Raw genomic sequence first — 19,651 nt, 5'->3', positions numbered from 1 at the left:
ACGGAGGATCGAGGTTCGAGATGGGAGGTCGAGTCAGCTTCTAGCCCCGGGGTAACTGTCGGGAGATCATCGACCAACCCCGGGACGCTGACAAGTATAGGTGAAACCTATGTGAAAATGGTGAACCAACTGGGCTGTGCGACGAAGCCCATACGAAAATGGTAAAACAGTTGGTCTCTCCCCGCACCGACTTCCAGGCCTGCTGACATCCAGCCTGTCCGTGACCTTCACCTTGTGGAAGAAGAGAGAGTGTTGCAGCCCGCAGCGCTGACCACGTGGAGACAGGACGCCTGAAAGGATCAAAACGCAGACCTGTTTTCAAAACTCTATACTTTCCAACTGGATTGGTGAGCATGTTTCTGGCCCCTCACAGTCTGATCTAGATAGACTTAGGGGGTGGGCATTTAAAGGGTAATTTTAACAATGAGTTGTTGTCCCTCAATGTTCCATGTGTTTCCCCATTTCGTGATGACTTTTGTAAAGTATAATATGCCTGTATATATCTTAGCCAGTACTGTATTATGATTTGTTTTTCCCTCCCATGTACCTTATTGGCTTGCAGTTTGATCTGTTCCTTTATGCAATAAAGTTTCATTTTGTTTTCATTAAACCTGGTCTATGGAGTTTTCTCTGCATTGTAGTTCCTGCCTCAAAGTCCAGTGTCTAGAACCTAAGGGGTGAGTGGGTCGAACCACTCAAGGTTTTAATGTGCAAGAGAGAGAGGCCTCTAGAGAGAGAAACCTCTGTGATCTAAAACCCCTTATAGAAAATGGCAACCGCGGCAGGACACTGGCAGCAGGATTGCAATGTTTTAGACCCAGGTTTGAATGGATGAAATGTTATGGATGAGAGGATAGCGGATTATGTTTTTGGCAAGGTAAATCTCACTAAGCAGTGGATTTCCGATCTCTTACTGGATGGGCGTCCGGTAGACGCAGCCATCAGGTGGACAGAGAGCAAAGAACATAAAAAGTCAGTGGAAAAGGCAGTGTGGTTGATGTGCTACAAGAAACAAGTCCAGATTTTGGACAGAGTCGTTGCAGCACAGGCAGCCAAGATCACTACCCAGGCAGCAGAAATAGAGGAAAAGGCCATGGGTGGGGAAAAACTCATCACAGCGCTTCACGCGCTGAATCAGGAATGCCAAGTTGTAGCCAGTCAACACCAGGCTAGAATAGAGTACCTGGAATGCCAGGTTACTGAGGCAAAGATCCATGAAGTGAGAATACGGGAGAAAAACGCCCGCCTCGCACAACAGCTAAGAGTGCAGAAGGAGAGAGTAGTAGAGGTTAAGGCAGCTTACAAGCTGGCCCTCGAGCACGGGTTTGAGAGCACAGACCATGGCCCCTGCCAAAAGATCATAGAAGACCTAAGAACGGCCTTGGTTAAGGCAAAAGGCATGGTATGCCTCGTAAGCCCAAAAGCAAGTCACATAGACTTTTTGCAGGAATCCAAAAATCCTATTCCTTGCGAAGTATTCGTGGCACCAGCCACTGAGCCCTCAGCCCCGCCGAGCTATAGTGAGGCTTGGCCCGAAGGGCGGGTGGTGAAAGAAAGGGTAGCCGAGGTGGAGCAGGAGGAGGAACAACCCCCGGTAGTAAAGACGGAGCCGGCACCAATGTGTCCTACTCGGCGCCAGAGGTTTGGTCCCACCGCTGCAAATGGCGCAGACGGACCCCACATGAACCAGCTCGTGGTGCCCCACGTTGCCCAACAACTCAGAGCGACGATAAGCCACCTCCCAAAACTCTCCGAGAAGGGAGATCCCTCAGTCCATTTCAGGGAGGTAGAGGAGACAGCCGCCATCAATGATTGTGATGATCGTGAACAGGCAAAGATGCTGCTCTTCTCCCTGGATAGCACAATCCTTCAGTGCCTCTCAGACGGGAGTAAGAGGGGACGGACAGGGTATGTGGAACTCAGAGACGAGGTCTTGGAGGTTCTGGGAGTGGACGACGGTAATTCGTTCCTCCGTGTGGAAGGGACTGTGCAGCTAACTGGAGAACCCCCGCGGGTTTTTGCAGAAAGGCTGTGGCCAGTGTATCGGCGCAGTTGTCCAGGCATGCCTGAATGGGCCACAATGAACGCCGAACAGTGGGTTCATTGGCTCCATTGTCTGGTTCCTAACACCTTGCCCCAGATACGGGCCCTAGTCCAATCTTGGTTTGACCCCCAAGGTCCCGGTATCACGGAGGAGACAGTGCTCCGACAGCTTAACGTTGCTTACAAGAATTGTGGAAGTCAGGAGGCACCTCCCTCTAAGGGAAAAGTGCATGAGGCAAAACCCACAACCCCAAGCAAGAAGGAGTGGTGTCAGGAGGGAAATCGCCCTGCCCAAGCCAACCTCAACTGTTACGCGTGTGGGAAGGATGGACATTGGCGCAGGGACTGTAAAAATCCGTGGAAGGATAATAAGGGAAAAGCTCCCGCAGCCCAAGCCCAAGCCCAGACCGCTGCCCCAGCACGAGTCCAGGTCCAAGACGCAGCCCCAGCCCCTGAAAAAGGAGCCGGTGCAGCTATGGATCCCGCTGCGATAGAGTCAATTTTAGAGACAATGCCATCTCTTATGATCTCGCAGGGGAAGATAGCAGCCACCACCGGTCCTGTCGTTCCCGCAGCCACGACCGCTGCACCCAAATGACTAGAGCCAGTGCAGCCCGTCTACCTGTGCGCGCTGCGATATGATGTCTGGAGGCGACCCCTCGTGGAGATGGAGGTAGAGCGGGAGAAGGGAGCATATCTGTTGGATACGGGGGCATCGTGCACCGTGATCCACACAGATAACCCTACCAGCTCACCTCTGTCCACCGGGGTTCCCTATACTCTGTTGGGCTTCACAGGCAAAGAACAGGCTGGCGCATTTTCCATCCCCCTCTCCATTCGTTTCGGAACACTCCGCACCAAGTGGAAGTGCATACTGATGAAGTGGGAGGTGGGGTGGAAAGGGGATCCTTGGGTCCGATTTCTTGGTAGAACACGGGATCCTCGTGGATCTAAGAAATCATTGTCTTTGGGGAGCAGGTAGGGGTAAGAAGGGCAAGGTAGTAGTCATCCCAGGGAAGGGAGAAAAGGGGACCCTGTGCACCGTGAAGCCAAAAGAGGGCGACGACCTCATGGTCGCCAGTGTCCCACAAGATCTGCAGGCATTCGTGTCAGACCACCTGACTACGTTTGCCACTCACAAACACGATTGCGGGAGGGTCACCGGGTTTGAGGTCAGAGTAGACGGGGACCCCATGGCCCGACCCCAAAAACAGTACAACTTCCCCAGGGAAGCGTAGCCCGACATGGAGACAGCAATGTCTTCACTGGTGCAGCAGGGCATGTTGAGACCGATAGTCACCCATGTAAACTCTCCTTTGTGGCCGGGGAAGAAGCCGGACAATTCTTGGAGGGCCACGGTGGACTACAAAGTCCTCAATAGTAACATCCCAGCCTGCGCGCAGACGGTAGCAGCAGTTGCTGACCTGATAGGGAGTATCCCAGCATCCGCGACCACGTTCACGGTGCTGGATATTTCCAACGGGTTTTGGTCCATCCCTTTAAGGAGGGAGGATCAGTACAAGTTTGCCTTTAGTTTTAAAGGGCAACAGTGCACTTGGAACTGCTTGCCACAGGGTTTCCATAACAGCCCCAGTATTTTCCATCAATGTATGGCAGGGAGCTTAAAGGAGTTCAACCAGCCCAATCAGCTAGTGCAGTATGTGGACGAACTGCTCCTGTTCACAGATTCCAGGGAGGAGCACGGCCCACTATTGGCCGAGCTATTGGAGCTGTTAGGCAGAAAGGGTTTCAAGGTAAACCAAAAGAAGGCACGGATCGGCCAGCAGGAGGTAAAATTCCTGGGTCTGACCATCCGCGCTGGAGAGAGAGCCATAGACAAGGCCAGACGGGAATCGGTGCAAGATCTACCGATCCCCACCACCGTAACGGGTGTGAGGTCCTTTCTGGGACTGACTGGGTACTGCAGAGACTTCATTGAGGACTATGCAGCCACAGCAGCCCCGCTGCTCCGACTCCTACACAAGGGAGTGGAGTCGTCCTGGGATGAGGGTTGCCAGGCAGCATTTGAAAAACTCAAGGGGGACTTGCAGACTGCGCCAGCTCTGGGGGCCATAGATGGGGGGGGGGAGGAGTTCTTCCTGGAGGTAGCGGCTAGCGGGGATAGCTTGAGCGCTGTACTGCTTCAAGAGTGACACGGCAAGCTAAGGCCGGTGGTTTACTCATCCAGAGTGCTCACAGATGTGGAGAGGAGTTTCTCCAATTGCGAGCGGCATCTTTTGGCCACGCATTGGGCTGTGAAAAGGTCGTTGATCTTCACAGGCACCTCTCCCATCACTCTCCTCACCCATCACACACCCACCCGGATGCTTCTGGATGGAAGGATTAAGGATGGGACAGTAAGCAGTGCCCGCATTGCGCGCTGGACCCTCCTCCTTTCACAGATGGATCTGAAGGTGAAGGGTCTCTGCGAGCCCAAGCTCGCGGCCAACATGGTATATCCCGGAACAGCCCATCGGTGTTCTGTAGAAGAGGTATGGGAAGTGAACGTAGGTTTACAGGCCGGGATACATCTACATAGACGGTTCCAGCACGGTATCTGCTGGCGAACGACTCACAGGGTGTGGAGTTTATGACCCCGCGGCAGACATTGCCCTGGCGATTAAGCTCCCCAGCACTATGAGCCCCCAGCAGGCTGAACTGTCCACGGTAGTGTACGTCATTACACACCCCGAGATCTTCCCCACCCCATACACGATTTGCTCGGACAGCATGTTCACGTACAATTCATGTACGGAATACCTGGCCATCTGGTCCCGCCGTGGATATACCTCTGCGGACAGGCGACCCTTGACCATAAAGCCCCTGTTAGAAAAGATCCTGGCCGCAGTGGGGGAGGAAGGGGAAGTCTTTATCCACAAGGTGAAGGCCCATTCCTCCACGGAACCTCGCAACCAGGGTAACCAGCAAGCGGATATGCTAGCCAGGGAAGGTGCCCGCACCGGCACTTTCTGGGATCCCTATGGGTCCAAACCCGTGGCAGTAATCCAAGGCAGGGATGGGACTCAGGGGACCACAGGGTAACACTGCCCCCAGACCTCAAGACCATCCAAACCCTAGATCCCGCCCTAAAAACAGTCCTCAATGCCATCAATGAGGGCAAGGAAGTAGAGGGTCTGTACGGTACAGCAGCCCTCTCCATCAAGGAAGGCATGCTGTTCCAAGGGGAACAGTGGGTTGTGCCACAGCAGCACCGGAGGGAATTCCTTCAACTGGCCCATGAATGTCCAGGAGCAGGACACCCCGGGCCTGAGGTCACCTGGCAACGAGTAGAACAGGCAGGATGGTGGCCGAGACTTTGGGACGATGTCTGCAAGTTCTGTGCTAATTGTCTTGTGTGCGCTGCAAACAACCCAGACCCCCAGAAAAGGAAGGTGCCCATGGGACACATCAGGAGAGTAGAGGGACCATGGCAGTCGATACAGGTCGACCACATCGGGCCCCTGCCCACCGCCCAGGGAGGCTATAAGTATTGCCTCATCCTAGTGGATGTGCTCACCAAATGGGTAGAAGCCTTCCCATGCCGAACAGCCACGGCGCTTGGTACTGCCAGCCTCTTGGTCCGGGAAGTGTTCTCGCGGTGGGAACTACCACGATTCGTGGAGTCTGACCAAGGGAGTCATTTCACCGGCCAAGTGATGCAGAACACCCTCATGCTCTTAGGCATCAAAGGGAAGTGGCACGGGGCCCACAATCCTCAGTCATCCGGGATTGTGGAACGCATGAACCGCACTCTCAAAGAAAAGTTGAGGAAAGAGACGATGGACTCGCCCCAGAAATGGGCGGAGGTCCTGCCTTTAGTCCTCATGGGGATCCGGGCTAGCCAGTCTAAAAGTACGGGGTACTCCCCGCACGAATTAATGACTGGGAGAGTCATGCGAACCCCCACCCATGTACTAGCCCCGGTGCTCACTGAGGGTCAGCTCCGAGAGGTAAGTTGGGACAGGTTTGCCCGGACCCTTTTGGAGAGCCTGAAACAGTTTTATGGGCAAGCGGCTGGGAACATGGGAGAGCAGCATCAGGGCAACCGACTGCTGCTCGAACCCCATAAGACACAGGAGTGGGAAGTAGGAGATCAGGTAATGGTGAGAAACTATGCCCGAGTTGTAACGATCAATAACATGTCATTCTATAGTGGACACTAGGTGGAGCTGTAGAGCTGGACATAGCTGTATGTACAAGACTACACTACCCAGCTGTATATATATTAAGACTACATTACCCATGAGGCACTAGTACCCAAAAGGCAACAGTCAAGATGGAAGCCTCTACAGATACTGTACCTAGTCCACATGGGCTCAATAAAGTAACTAGTAAAAGCTAGCTGTGTTCATAATAAGAATGTCTATTTATTAATGAACATAACATGGTAACAGGGTGGTGAAGATCTGCTGAAAATTGTGAAAAGTGACATGGAGAATTTGAAGCCACCAGAGCGTTTGAATCTCACAGAAAAAATCGACTACAATTGGCAGACTTTTAAACAGCAATTCGAACTCTACATTGCAGCCATCGGATTCGGTACGAAGCCAGCTGCAAGGAAGATAGTGTTGCTGCTTACGGTTGCAGGCCCACAGGCGATAGAGGTATTTAATACATTTGTATTTAATCCAGCGGAGAACAGAGAAAAATTAGAAGATGTGCTAAAAAAATTTGATGCACATTGCTCTCCCAAAAAGAATGAGACGTATGAAAGATACATCTTCCATTCTCGGACACAGCAACAAAATGAGACTTTTGTTAGCTTTATAACTGATCTGAAACTGAAAGCACAGACATGTAATTTCTCTGAGCTCAAAGCATCCATGATTCGTGACCAGATTGTGTTTGGTATTCATGATAAAAAAGTCAGGGAACGTCTGTTAAGAGAAACGGAACTAAATTTGGAAAATGCAGTGAAAATATGCCAAGCCAGCGAGCTTGCTCGAAAGCATGCGAAGACTTTCAGTGAAATCAATAATGATGCGATAATAGTAAGTGCTGCTGTCGGTGCTGTGTCCTACAAAGGGAAGAAACATGGGCAGGACAGAAATGCAAAGCAATCGGAGGATGAAATTTTTAATTGTAAACGCTGTGGTTACAAACACCAGTTAAGACAATGCCCAGCGTTTGGAAAAATGTGCACAAAGTGTAATGGAAAGAATCACTTTGCCAACCAATGCTTTTCAAAAGTAAAAACAACGAAAGGGCAACAAGTTAGTGTGATTGAGGACACTGATTTAAGTGAGATATTTTTTGTAGGAATGGTGTCATGTGACGATATCAAAAAAGATACAGAAAATGTGCAGTCTTCAGAAATGGACAATGCTGAACATAAAGTCAATGCAGTAAAAGTGGACAAATGGATGATCCCACTGCAGATAAATGGAGCATTAGTTACATTGAAACTGGACACTGGGGCAAAAGCAAACTTAATCAGTATGAGTGACATAAAAAATATGAAAGAAAAGCCCAAAATACAGAAAAAGTCAGTACTACTGAAGAGCTATAATGGACAGAAAATAGATAGCTTAGGTGTATGCAGACTTAAAGTGACAGTCAAAGACAAAGTGCATCATCTCATGTTTTCTGTTGTGGCTGAAAGACTTGATTCGATACTAGGTGACAAAGCTTGTGAAGACTTAGAACTGGTCAAGAGAGTCTACCGTATAAACTGTGCCATAAGCAGACCAGATGACTCAGGTGATGAAGCAGAGAGCCCATCAAGGATGAAAAGGCCAAAGGGTATCCATGTCTTCAAAAAGCCTAGTTTCTCCAAGAAGAAAGAAAAAGACTTTAAGGTCAAAGAGAAGCCAAAGGAAGAAAAGCACAAAGAGGAAAAACACAAGGAGAAAAAGTCCAAAGATATAACCGCAGCAGATGTTGTTAAGCAGTGGAAAGAGAAAAAGAAAAAGAAGAAGCCTGCACCAGAGCAGGAAGCAGTTCCGGTGGATGCTCCTTCTTCCCTCAGGCCAATCTTTGGTGTTCCATTAGCCGAGGCTGCTGAGAGGACTATGCTGTATGATGGGATCCAGCTGCCAGCAGTTTTTCGAGAGTGCATTGACTACATTGAGAGTTATGGCATGAAGAGTGAAGGAAACACTGAAACCCTCTCCAAGCAAAGATCGCAAGGAGACCTCGATCTATACAAGAGCAGATTGATGACAATGCCGCAACTGCATCTTGTCATTCACTGCCAGAACAATCTCATGAAGACACATCAGACTTACCCATGTTGAGAAGATCCACACGTGAAGTAAAAGAGCCTGATAGACTTAATCTTTGAGTACAATGTAAAGCTTTGAAAATGTGTTGACTGTTTTGAAAATGTTTATGTTTATAGAGCACTAACAAAAGTGTTACTGATATTATCTTTATTGTTTTCTTGAAAGTTGATTGATATTGATTTTGTTAAACCTCAAAGAAAGGGGGATGTAACGATCAATAACATGTCATTCTATAGTGGACACTAGGTGGAGCTGTAGAGCTGGACATAGCTGTATGTACAAGACTACACTACCCAGCTGTATATATATTAAGACTACATTACCCATGAGGCACTAGTACCCACAAGGCAACAGTCAAGATGGAAGCCTCTACAGATACTGTACCTAGTCCACATGGGCTCAATAAAGTAACTAGCAAAAGCTAGCTGTGTTCATAATAAGAATGTCTATTTATTAATGAACATAAGACAAGTAGGGAGTTTAGAACCACTGTACATGGGGCCCTACAGTATTGTGGATAAAGCCAGCCCCATGGTTTACGCAGTGCAATTGCCCCGACGCACTAAATGGTTTCACATCAACCAGTGCAAACTGTTTAAGCCGGGTGCAAAAGAGCCAACAACCGAAGCCAGGTCTGAGGGTAAAAATCCTCAGCCTGAGGCGTGCAATAAGTCACAGACCACACAGGCTGGAACCGCAGCCTGCTTGAAGGGAGAAGCTGTCCCGCCCACCTGGGAGGTTTCCCCATTGGCCTGGGACTCGGTCGAGGAGGAGCCCGAAGACCAAGGCCCTCCACTTGATCCGAACGCCATCGGGGGGGGAGCCCGAACAGCTAGACCCCGCCCCTGACACGATTCTGGAGGAGGTGGAGTCGGAGGGCGGAGATCCCGCCCTCGACTCAAGTTTGGGGGAGGTAGAATTTGGGGGCGGTAGAATTTGGGGGCGGAGATTCTCCAACTGTAGGGACAGGTAGGGAGAAGTCATCTGCCACAGACCCAAATCCCAAAGGGGCGGAGCCTGAGGGAAGGGAGCCGAAGCCGGCAGTCGTGGAGGAGCCATGGGCTGTGAAGGCTAAAGTCCCAACCACAGGTCCACTCGCTAAGGGAGCCTCGCCCAAGGCACCCTCTCGCAGGTCGTCTCGGATGCCTCAGCCAAGAAAAACCTGGCCAGATTCCCCCTACCCCAGCAGACACCGACTTGGCAAATCCCTGGAAAAACGCCATCCCCAATTGGCAGCAAAAGGCTGCGAGGGACCCAAGCTACAGGTCAATGCAGCCCCGCCACAGGGAGTGGTGAGCTGCAGTCCAAACAGGGATTAGGCAAGCCACCCGGGGACGGGTGGCATTGTACATAAGTTAAGTTTAAGTTTAGTTAAGTTTAAGGTGTGTAATTTTTAAGATGATAGTGTGTATAAGTAATAGTTTTGGAATCTGCCCAGCATGTGTGTTGTTTGGATCGAGGTCGAAAGACCCGATCATGCCTTCACCTAGGCCAGAATCTCTCGGGAGCCTGGCTGTATTGTTTAATTTGTTACAGGAACCAAAAGGATAATGAAGGGGATTCTCGTCGCGTTCACGGTGATCGGGTGTAGCCTGGCCTATCGGGGCTACACCAAGGACTCCATCGTGTATGGCTGTTCCGGGGACACAGCCCCCATCACGACCGATGGGACGGGAAGACGAGACGTTGAAGAAACAGCCACCTATTTCCACGATGGGAGGTGGCCAGGATGGCTGGGGTCGAACTCTACTGAATACTCCAGCCAGACGGGTTTCGCATACAGAGAGACTTCTCTAATGTGTCCCAGGGTGAGGATCATCGCGCCCAGAGTCAGCGTCACTGTCGGGAAGAAGATCTGTTTAGGATGCTACGGACATGTTCCTTTGGACAGATGGTGGTGGTTGCGCAAGTTGAGCAAAATCATGAAGAACTCCACGGTCGAGTGGGAGCGACTGGGTAACAATACCCATCGGACCATTACGGGGACTTATGGGGGATTGAGTGTCTGTTGGGACAAATGGTGGGAACCAGATGAGGGGATTTACATCTGTATGTGGAGCTCAGAACGTGTCTGCCCCACAGGCGTCTCCATCTTTTTCCAAAGACAGTGGCAGGATGCTGGAAAAGGGATGAGGAGGGACGTCAGCACACGGGCGTGCGGAGTCCCATACTCTCAGATCCCGGTGAATGCCACTGAGCTCATCACCCAACCCCGCAAGCCCCTGCCCACGATTCCGGTAGCCAAAGCCCGCAAGGAAGGGTGCCCCACCACTACCAAAGGACCCGGGAATGAATTGGTATTAGTGCCCACAGGTTAGGTGCTGTACCAAGGGGTGCACTACGCGGTGGCCTTGGTGATCTTAAACCTCACTGAGGTGCGATTGCCAGAGTGGTGCCCCAAGGAAACGAAGCAATAGTATCAGGTCCTGTTAACAAACATGTTCAGACAGTTTTATGAGTTCGACTTTGCCGATGTCGACAGAGCCGGACTGTACACCACACCACATGAGGTCTTGGACAGGGTAGGGAGGCAAAGAAGGGGTACAGTAAATGATATTTTTACAGCTTTTAGCACAGGGACTTCTGTCATCAACACTCTGGATGACATGAAGCTGCAGACTCAGATCAATGATTTAAAAGGGCGGTTAAGAAAGATACTGACGGATGAGAATAAGGTAGTGGGTTCTGAGTTAAATGAGGACGAGGCCATGACACTACACTTAAAAGAAATTATAGCTGAGCTGGAGAAACACGCGAAAACGGTAAATGCTCTCATCAGGGAGGATTGGAATGCGTCAGATCAGGCTGCGCAGAACGAAGCGTGCATGCTGTACGGGGCGTGGTTACTGGGCGAGGGCCGCAGTAATCTGGAGGATTTAAAACAAGGTTTGGTCCCCTCCTGGATCAGCAATAAGCACCTCGCAGCCCTCCACCCTTTTGAGAACGCATTAAGTCCATGCCATCTCAGATTAGCATCCGAGGCCTACCCAGTCCCAGTGGACTGTGGGCGGTCTAATCACACCATTATGGGTATAGTGGTAAGAATGCCGGTTATGGGAAAGACAGCTAAACCCACCCCGGTATACAGGGTGGAGAACATTGGAGTCTTTCAAGGGGGTGCACACATTCGCTACGCAGCGGTCCCACCTTACGTCATTCGATGGGAGCATGCAATGACGGGTACCGACCTCTCGGGGTGCCGGAGCCGGGGAGCACACATCATCCTGTGTCCCCAGCACTTGAATGCCTATTCAAAACCAAAGTGCGGGTTCAGGACTGCTGGCGCGAAGCCTATAAATTGCACCACGGAGGCAATGGCACAAGGCCATGTGCCCCCGCAGGTGGCATATATAGGAGGTGGGACATACTGTGTCACCACTGCAGCGCCCCACTACCAACATGGACAGCACGGCTGCTGTCCAGTGAGTGACAGCAGTTTCTGCTTCAAACCCAAGGCAGAAGTTCAAGTGGCCCAAGAGCGAATTGTCCCCATTCCTGAACCTTCCACTGTTCACATCACTGTGAAAGAAAATTTCACCGATCTGCAACGATTCACTGCACATTTTGGGTATATCATTCCCCCTCTCCCTGAACACCTCACCAAGATACTAAAATCCGTTGCCGTTTCACAGAGACATTTTTACACGCTGGAGCAGAAGACATTAGAAATAGGGGCAGACATACTAGATATAGTGACCGCACACTGGTGGGACCTGTTCACTAATATGGAAGTCCCTTCTTGGATTAGGATACCCTCCCACATCCTTGTAGTGTGTCAGGTTTTTATTGTGATTTATTTACTGTTTGTACACTGTAAAAAGGTCAGACATTCGCAGAAGTATGAGAACAGAGGAGAATGGAGGGAACATTATGTGCAGGTAGACGAGGAGACACCCGTTTAGATTTTCATTGCTATGTATAAAGTTAAAGTTTCCCTCCCTCCTCCATGTTTGATGTTTGTTCATGTGCAATTTTGAATGTGTACTTTATTTTTATTATTGAAGTTCATTAAGTGAGTTGATGTTAATAAAAGATAATGTGTATGAACCAGGTGGTGTAGGGGTATTAGGCCCCCCTCCACGCCTGGAAATGAATGTGTCAGATTTTAATTCCAATGTATTGCCATCTATAGATGCTTAATGTACACTGTAGTTTTCTGAAATGGGAAGTACATGTGTCGTGGGATCATAGATAGGTAATTACAGGGGATGGTTTGATTGTGGAGAGTCAGAAAATTTTGCTCACCCAGAATTATGACACTTCAAGCAAGTTATAGCATCATCAGGGGGGACTGTAAGATTCGCAAAATTGAACATTGTCCTATAAGGGTCTATTGGCAGAAGAGGCCTTAATTTTAAAGATGGTTTTAAAAGAAGCCCAGAAAAAGGGGCATTCAAAATGGCCGCCAGACCCCGTGACCAGCTTTTCGGGACACTTTAAAATGGTTCCTGCAGTCCCCAGACAGCCTCTGTGGATTCAGCCCACAGTAAGCTCTGGAAGGCCGTTTCGGAGAAAACGAAACCAGACAGAATCACATACATATGGATTGGATGCGGTTCCAGTCAGATCGGCCTGTAGATAAAGGCCATCTAAATGTTTACCCAGACAAAGGGAAACAGTTTTATATTCATAGGGGGAGCATCAAAGACCCATTAAAGACATCAAGAAGACATTCAAAACAATACAAGGTCATTCCAGACCAGAGATGGCCATTACCGGCCATCCCAAAGTAGTTTAAAATAAAGTAACTACCCCGCTGTGCTACAAGCCCGCCAAAAGTTAAACAAAGACTAACCTTGATTTGGCGGGAGATAAAAGCCTCTTTTGAGAAGTATATCTGGGAGACCCGGGGTAGCGATCGAGGTGCTGAGGAGGTTCACAGGATCCGGGGCTTCAGCTGGGCTTCTACATCGGTACGGAGTTCAAGCGGAGATGACAGAGGATCGAGGTTTGAGATGGGAGGTCGAGTCAGCATCTAGCCCCGGGGTAACTGTTGGTGTTAGATCCGTGATTCTGAGAGTATGATGTTTTCCAAGAACTACACGGATGCTGTAACTTAACAATCAACAGGTGTTTACTGGAGTAGGGTCGTCTCAAAACTAGGGGTACAGAGGCATGCTCAAGGCTTATATACAGGTGTGGTCACTGCCGGTACTACAGTATACAGGAGCTGTAAAAGTAGTTCTCTCTTAAAGGTACATACACTACAATTCCTCCCCTTTTAGATTAGCAATACCCATAATATTCAAATAACATTTAACACTTTAACATGCACATTAAACAACAATAGTCCATTTATAGATTCAGTCTTTGGGGCGGCTTCCTGATCCTTTCGGGATAGCGCCTTTCCTGAGGTTCTTGTTCTTGGTGCGGAGGCGATTCTGGCCCCTTTTCGTCAGTTAGTTCATTGGTTTCCACTGCTACTGGTTCTGAGGTAGATGCTACCGGTATGTCGGGTTCATCCCCAGGTACGCGAGACATGGGGTTGACTCGTTCCTGTGACGCTAAGATCTGATCGACGTGGCGTCTCACAATGTTCTCCCCGACATCCTCTGTGTACATTAATGGCCCCTGCCTTGTGCATATCATTCCGGGTTGCCATTTCTCTGTTCGGTAGTCACGGGCCAAGACTGGTTGTGCTACATTGAAGCTCCTTGTCGGCTTCTCAGTGATGTGCTGGAATTGTTTATCCTCAACATTTCTTCGCACATTTGGTCTGAGCAAATCCAGACGAGATCTCAACCTTCGGTTAAAGAACATCATGGCCGGGGTCTGGTTGGTAACTGCATGTGTCGCATTTCTGTAGGCTAATAGAAAATTGTCCACCTTATGCTGTACTGGAATTTCATCGTCGCACATGGCCTTTATCGCCTTTTTAAAGGTTTGTACGAACCTCTCAGCCAATCCATTTGTGGCTGGATGATATGGGGTGGATGTGTAATGCCTTACCCCATTCCGTCTCATAAATTTCCGAAACTCTTCGGACACAAACTGTGGTCCATTATCAGTGCAAATCTGCTCTGGCAAGCTGTTCCTGGCAAATATGGTCCGTAGGACTGCAATCGTTTTCTCTGTAGTGGTTGAGGACATTTTTATCACCTCAGGCCATTTCGAGTGAGCATCCACTGCTATTAAGAAAATTGAGCCCATGAATGGACCAGCAAAATCAATATGCACCCATTGCCATGGAGAGGAGGGCCACTCCCATGGGTGTAGAGGGGCATGTGGTGGTGCATTTTGGAACTTCTGGCATCCTGAGCAGCTCTTGGTTAGGTCCTCGATTTGTTGATCGATCCCCGGCCACCACACATAAGCCCTAGCAAGGCTTTTCATTTTCACCCCTCCCAGATGACCTTCATGAAGCTCATTGAGCACTCTCTCCCTTAACTTGAGTGGAATCCCCACTCTGGATCCACACATCACTGTCCCCTGGCATACTGACAGCTGTTCTCTTCTGGATGAGAATGCTGGCAGCAGTGAGTCGCCATGTGTTGGCCATCCCCTCACCGTCAAATCATATACCTGAGACAGCGTCAGATCATTGCGGGTCTCCTTCTCTATATCTGCGTTAGTTACTGGCAATCGTTCAATTATTGACGAATAAAATATCTCGATAGGGTCCACTGCTGGTGCTTCCTCCACAGTAGGCAGTGGCAGGTGTGATAGCCCATCAGCGTTTCCATGCTGTTTCGTGCCTTTATATTCTATTTCATATTGGTCCGCCCCTAGAAAAAGGGACCATCTTTGTAACCGTTGTGCAGTCATCACCGGAACGCCCTTCTTTGGATTAAAGATGGAGACAAGTGGTTGGTGGTCAGTCAGCAAGGTGAACTTCTGCCCATGCAGATAGTGGTTGAATTTTTTTACTCCCCATACTAGGCTGAGGGCCTCCCTGTCAATCTGGGCGTAGTTGCGCTCGGCTGAGGTTAGTGACCGAGACGCAAAGGCTACTGGCCTCTCCAACCCGTCTGGGAATTTGTGCGACAGCACCACTCCAATACCATAGGGTGATGCATCACATGCCAAACGAATTGGTAGTGCTGGGTTGAAATGGGCCAACACCTCTTTTGATGTGATCATTTCTTTGCACTTCTGGAAAGCTCGTTTACGTTCGTCATTCCACTTCCATGGTACCCCTGTTTGCAGTAGGGTGTTCAGTGGGTGTAATAGCGTGGACAAATTTGGTAAGAACTTATGGTAGTAGTTCACCAGCCCGAGGAACGACCTCAGTTGTGACACATTTTCCGGTGCTGGAGCCTTGACTACTGCCTCAACCTTTTCAGGGGACTTATGTAACCCCTCTTCATCGATAACGTGGCCACAATACGAGATCTGCTTCTGGAAATACTCGCACTTGTGGCGATTAGCTCGTAGCCCATATTCATTTTCTGATAGAAGCCGTTTCTGGGTTCCTTCACTTTGAAGCCCACACACAAACTTGTCTCTTAACGTATCTGCTAGTCCCACTCCAAACTGGCAGTGTTTCGATAGCTTGCGCAGTTGCATTAAGTACTCAGCATTACTTTCATCTTTATGTTGGTTCCTTTTACGGAACTTAAATCTTTCTGCTATCAGCAGCGGTGTGGGGTTTAAGTGATCCTGTAGGATTTCTACTATGCTTTCGAAATTCTTATCCACGGGCTTCTCTGGGGTTATTAGGTTTCGCAGTAACCCATAAGTTTTTACACCCATGGAATTTAACAAAACCAGTGCTTTCCTCACATCTGGCACTTCATTCGCCCTGCAGTACACCTCAATACGTTCCACATATGTCGCCCAATCTTCGACTTCATTGTCGAACGTAGAGATACTGCCACTCTTCGGCATCCCTGGGTGTGATTTAACTGTCAAAAATGGTGTCTCCCGCGCTCTCCCTTGTTCTCCGCTGGGACAAAATGGCGTCTCCCGCGCTTTCCTTTCTTCCCGCGCTCGCCCTTCTTCTCCGCTGCAGCTTCTAAAAATGGCGTCTCCCACGCTCTTCCTTCTTCTCCGCGGCTCAATGGCATCTCCCGCGCTCTCCCTTCTTCTCCCCACGGACACTGTTCAGCCCTTGAGCCCTGGCTGTGCTCTGCGCGTGTTTTTTCTGTGCGCCTTTCCCGTTTCCGCCGCTCGGTCCTGAACCCGGCTGCTGCTTTACCCTCTCTCTCTCCATTTTGTTTTTCCTCGATGCCGCTCGGTTTTCAACCCCCGGCTGCACCTTGTGCGCTTCACCCTCTCTCTTACCCCGTTGACGCTGCTCAGCTTTTTCTCTGCCGTCGGTCGGCTCCAGCCGCCGCTGTCCGGGAAGGGTCTGCACTGTACCTGTTGTCAGTCTGTTGCTGATCATCGTGGCTGGGGAACTAAGCCTGGCTCTCAACAGCCTCCCCTGTGATGTTCACTCTCTGCCGGATGACTGGGCGGTTGCTCGTGGTCGACGCCTGTGCTTCTGGCCTCGACTTTCTTCCACCGCCCTCCCGGAGCGAATCCTTGAAGGGAAATGCAGAGTTGCAGGTAGATTCGAATCGACACTCGTCGCCACTTTTAGATCCGTGATTCTGAGAGTATGATGTTTTCCAATAACTACATGGCTGCTGTAACTTAACAATCAACAGGTGTTTACTGGAGTAGGGTAGTCTCAAGACTGGGGGTACAGAGGCATGCTCAAGGCTTATATACAGGTGTGGTCACTGCCGGTACTACAGTATACAGGAGCTGTAAAAGTAGTTCTCTCTTAAAGTCCATACACTACAGTCGGGAGATCATCGACCAACCCCGGGACGCAGACAAGTATAGGTGAAACCTATATGAAAACGGTGAACCAACTGGGCTGTGCGACGAAGCCCATACGAAAATGGTAAAACAGTTGGTCTCTCCCCGCACCGACTTCCAGACCTGCTGACATCCAGCCTGTTCGTGACCTTCACCTCGAGGAAGAAGAGAGAGTGTCGCAGCCCGCAGCGCTGACCACATGGAGACAGGACGCCTGAAAGGATCAAAACGCAGACCTGTTTTCAAAACTCTATACTTTCCAACTGGATTGGTGAGCATGTTTCTGGCCCCTCACAGTCTGATCTAGATAGGCTTAGGGGGTGGGCATTTAAAGGGTAATTTTAACAATGAGTTGTTGTCCCTCAATGTTCCATGTGTTTCCCCATTTCGTGATGACTTTTGTAAAGTATAATATGCCTGTATATATCTTAGCCAGTACTGTATTATGATTTGTTTTTCCCTCCCATGTACCTTATTGGCTTGCAGTTTGATCTGTTCCTTTATGCAATAAAGTTTCATTTCGTTTTCATTAAACCTGGTCTATGGAGTTTTCTCTGCATTGTAGTTCCTGCCTCAAAGTCCAGTGTCTAGAACCTAAGGGGTGAGTGGGTCGAACCACTCAAGGTTTTACTGTGCAAAAGAAAGAGGCCTCTAGAGAGAGAAACCTCTGCGATCTAAAACCCCTTACAAGTCTTAGTCGGAGGGCGCAGGACTCTGCCAGCTCAGCTCAGCAGCATGTTGACCCTCTGTCTCTGGGTCCATCCATCAGATCAGCGGTGATGGAACTCCAGGCACAGATGCAGGAGTCTCTGGCAGGTTTTGTCTCTAGGGTCGCTGCGATTGTGGAGCAAATGGAGGAGTCCATAGCGACCATGACCAGAGCCTTTGTGGAGTCATTGGCACATGAACGCATCACCACAGAAAGGATGGCAAGCTCCATGGAAAGGATGACTACGGTAGAGGAGAGGATGGCTGTGGCCATGGAGGAGCTTAGTCGCCAGGGTATGGAAAACATGGTCATTGTTCAGAATAGAATGACATCTCTTGAGGAGCGATGGGCATCTATTGAACAGAGAAACCAGGCCTTCATGGAAGTCCTTCTGAGTAGGACTGCCATTGCAGATACGGGTCCCCATGGCCCCCCTGATGTGCAGCAAGGTGCTCTCCAGCCACTTGCAGGCGCTGAGGGGGACCTGGCCCATGAGAAGGAGGTTGGTGGCAGACCTCAAGGGAGTGGGGACTCCTCTCCAAGTGCTCACACATCCATGCTACTGCAGAGCCCTCGTTCAGAGCCCCACCAGAGTGCACACCCAAGTGAGATAGGCGTCTCAACCTCTGCACAGCCGCAGGAGGAGCAGACTGTTGACGAGCCCTCACAGGCTCACCACCCCAGAGGACGCCCGCCAAAGGTGTCGAGACAGGAGCAGCAGGAAAGTGAGCAAGGGGCCTCCACATCTGCTGAAGCCACAGGGGAGGCACCGCATAGGAGCACGCGTAAGAGGAAAATTCTGCACAAATAGACACAAGGGTAGTCACTTGGGTGCAATTTTGTGTTTACTGCAAAAATGCCATCACTTTGGTAATGTACATAAAATTTCTGATGGCAAATGGTGCAGTTGTATCGTTTGTCATTTCGCTAGTGGGATTTCCACATTGAGGGCTTAGGCATACTTGCAACTGTCAGTATGGTGGTCAGAATGTTAGGAATCCTCCGGTTCTTGGCCATTGTCAATGCTCTGGCAAGAAGCTGCGAGGCAAAAGTGTTTGTTTGACTAGGCTAAGCAAATCTGGCCAGGATGAGTGCATCCCTTGCATCCCGGGCAGCAATGTTGTCGCGCGCTGGCGCCTTCTGGCCTGTGCATCTTCAGGTGGGTGACTAGCAGCTTGCTGCTCCTGTTGATGCTCCTGCTGTTGGTGCTGCTGTTGCTCATGGTTCTGCTGCTGCCGTGGCTGGTCTGCATCCGAATCTGATGTCCAGGAGGAAAGGAATTAAATGTTTGCTGTGCTTCTGGAATATGCCTCAGTTGAAGAAGTGCTTAGTCAAGGTGGGGAGAGGGGTTTCCCAGGACGCCACACTGGAGATGGGTGTGAGGCCCCAACCTTCCACAGGTGTGGTTAAGCCTTCTAAAAGTTGCCCCAGACCTGAGGCCACCTGCAAATCATGGCTGATCAACTCTCCTCTTTAATGGTTGACCTGCAGTTGATAGTCAGCAATCTGGTGACTATTTGGCTCAAAGACTGGTGTGGGAGAAATGGGTTTTGCTTCTTGGGACACTGGCACCAGTACTGGGACAGGAGGGAGCTGTTCTGTTGGGACAGACTCCACTTGGCCAGTGCTAGGACTAGAGTCCTGGCGAATCATATAACTAGGGCTGTAGAGAGGGCTTTATACTAATTAGTGGGGGGGAGGTTTCTAGAGAGCAAATAATAGAAATGACAACAGAGAAGGTCATAGACTTAGGTAGCAGTGGGGGAATTAAAAAACAGAATGTGTCAGGAAGGGACAGAAGGTATGGAGTAAAAAGTAAAGTACTAAAAAGGGAAAAAACAGGAACTAAGTGTTACAAAACATATTTGAAAGTTCTTTATCTGAATGCACGTAGCATTCGTAACAAAATAAATGAGTTAACGGCACA

Source organism: Somniosus microcephalus, chromosome 2 (assembly GCF_052327205.1).
Source record: "Somniosus microcephalus isolate GS21.2 chromosome 2, FLI_Smic_1.0, whole genome shotgun sequence".
In the NCBI taxonomy this organism is placed as follows: Eukaryota; Metazoa; Chordata; class Chondrichthyes; order Squaliformes; family Somniosidae; genus Somniosus; species Somniosus microcephalus.
The sequence above is the reverse complement of the archived record's forward strand: the minus strand, read 5'-3'. Positions refer to the sequence as shown.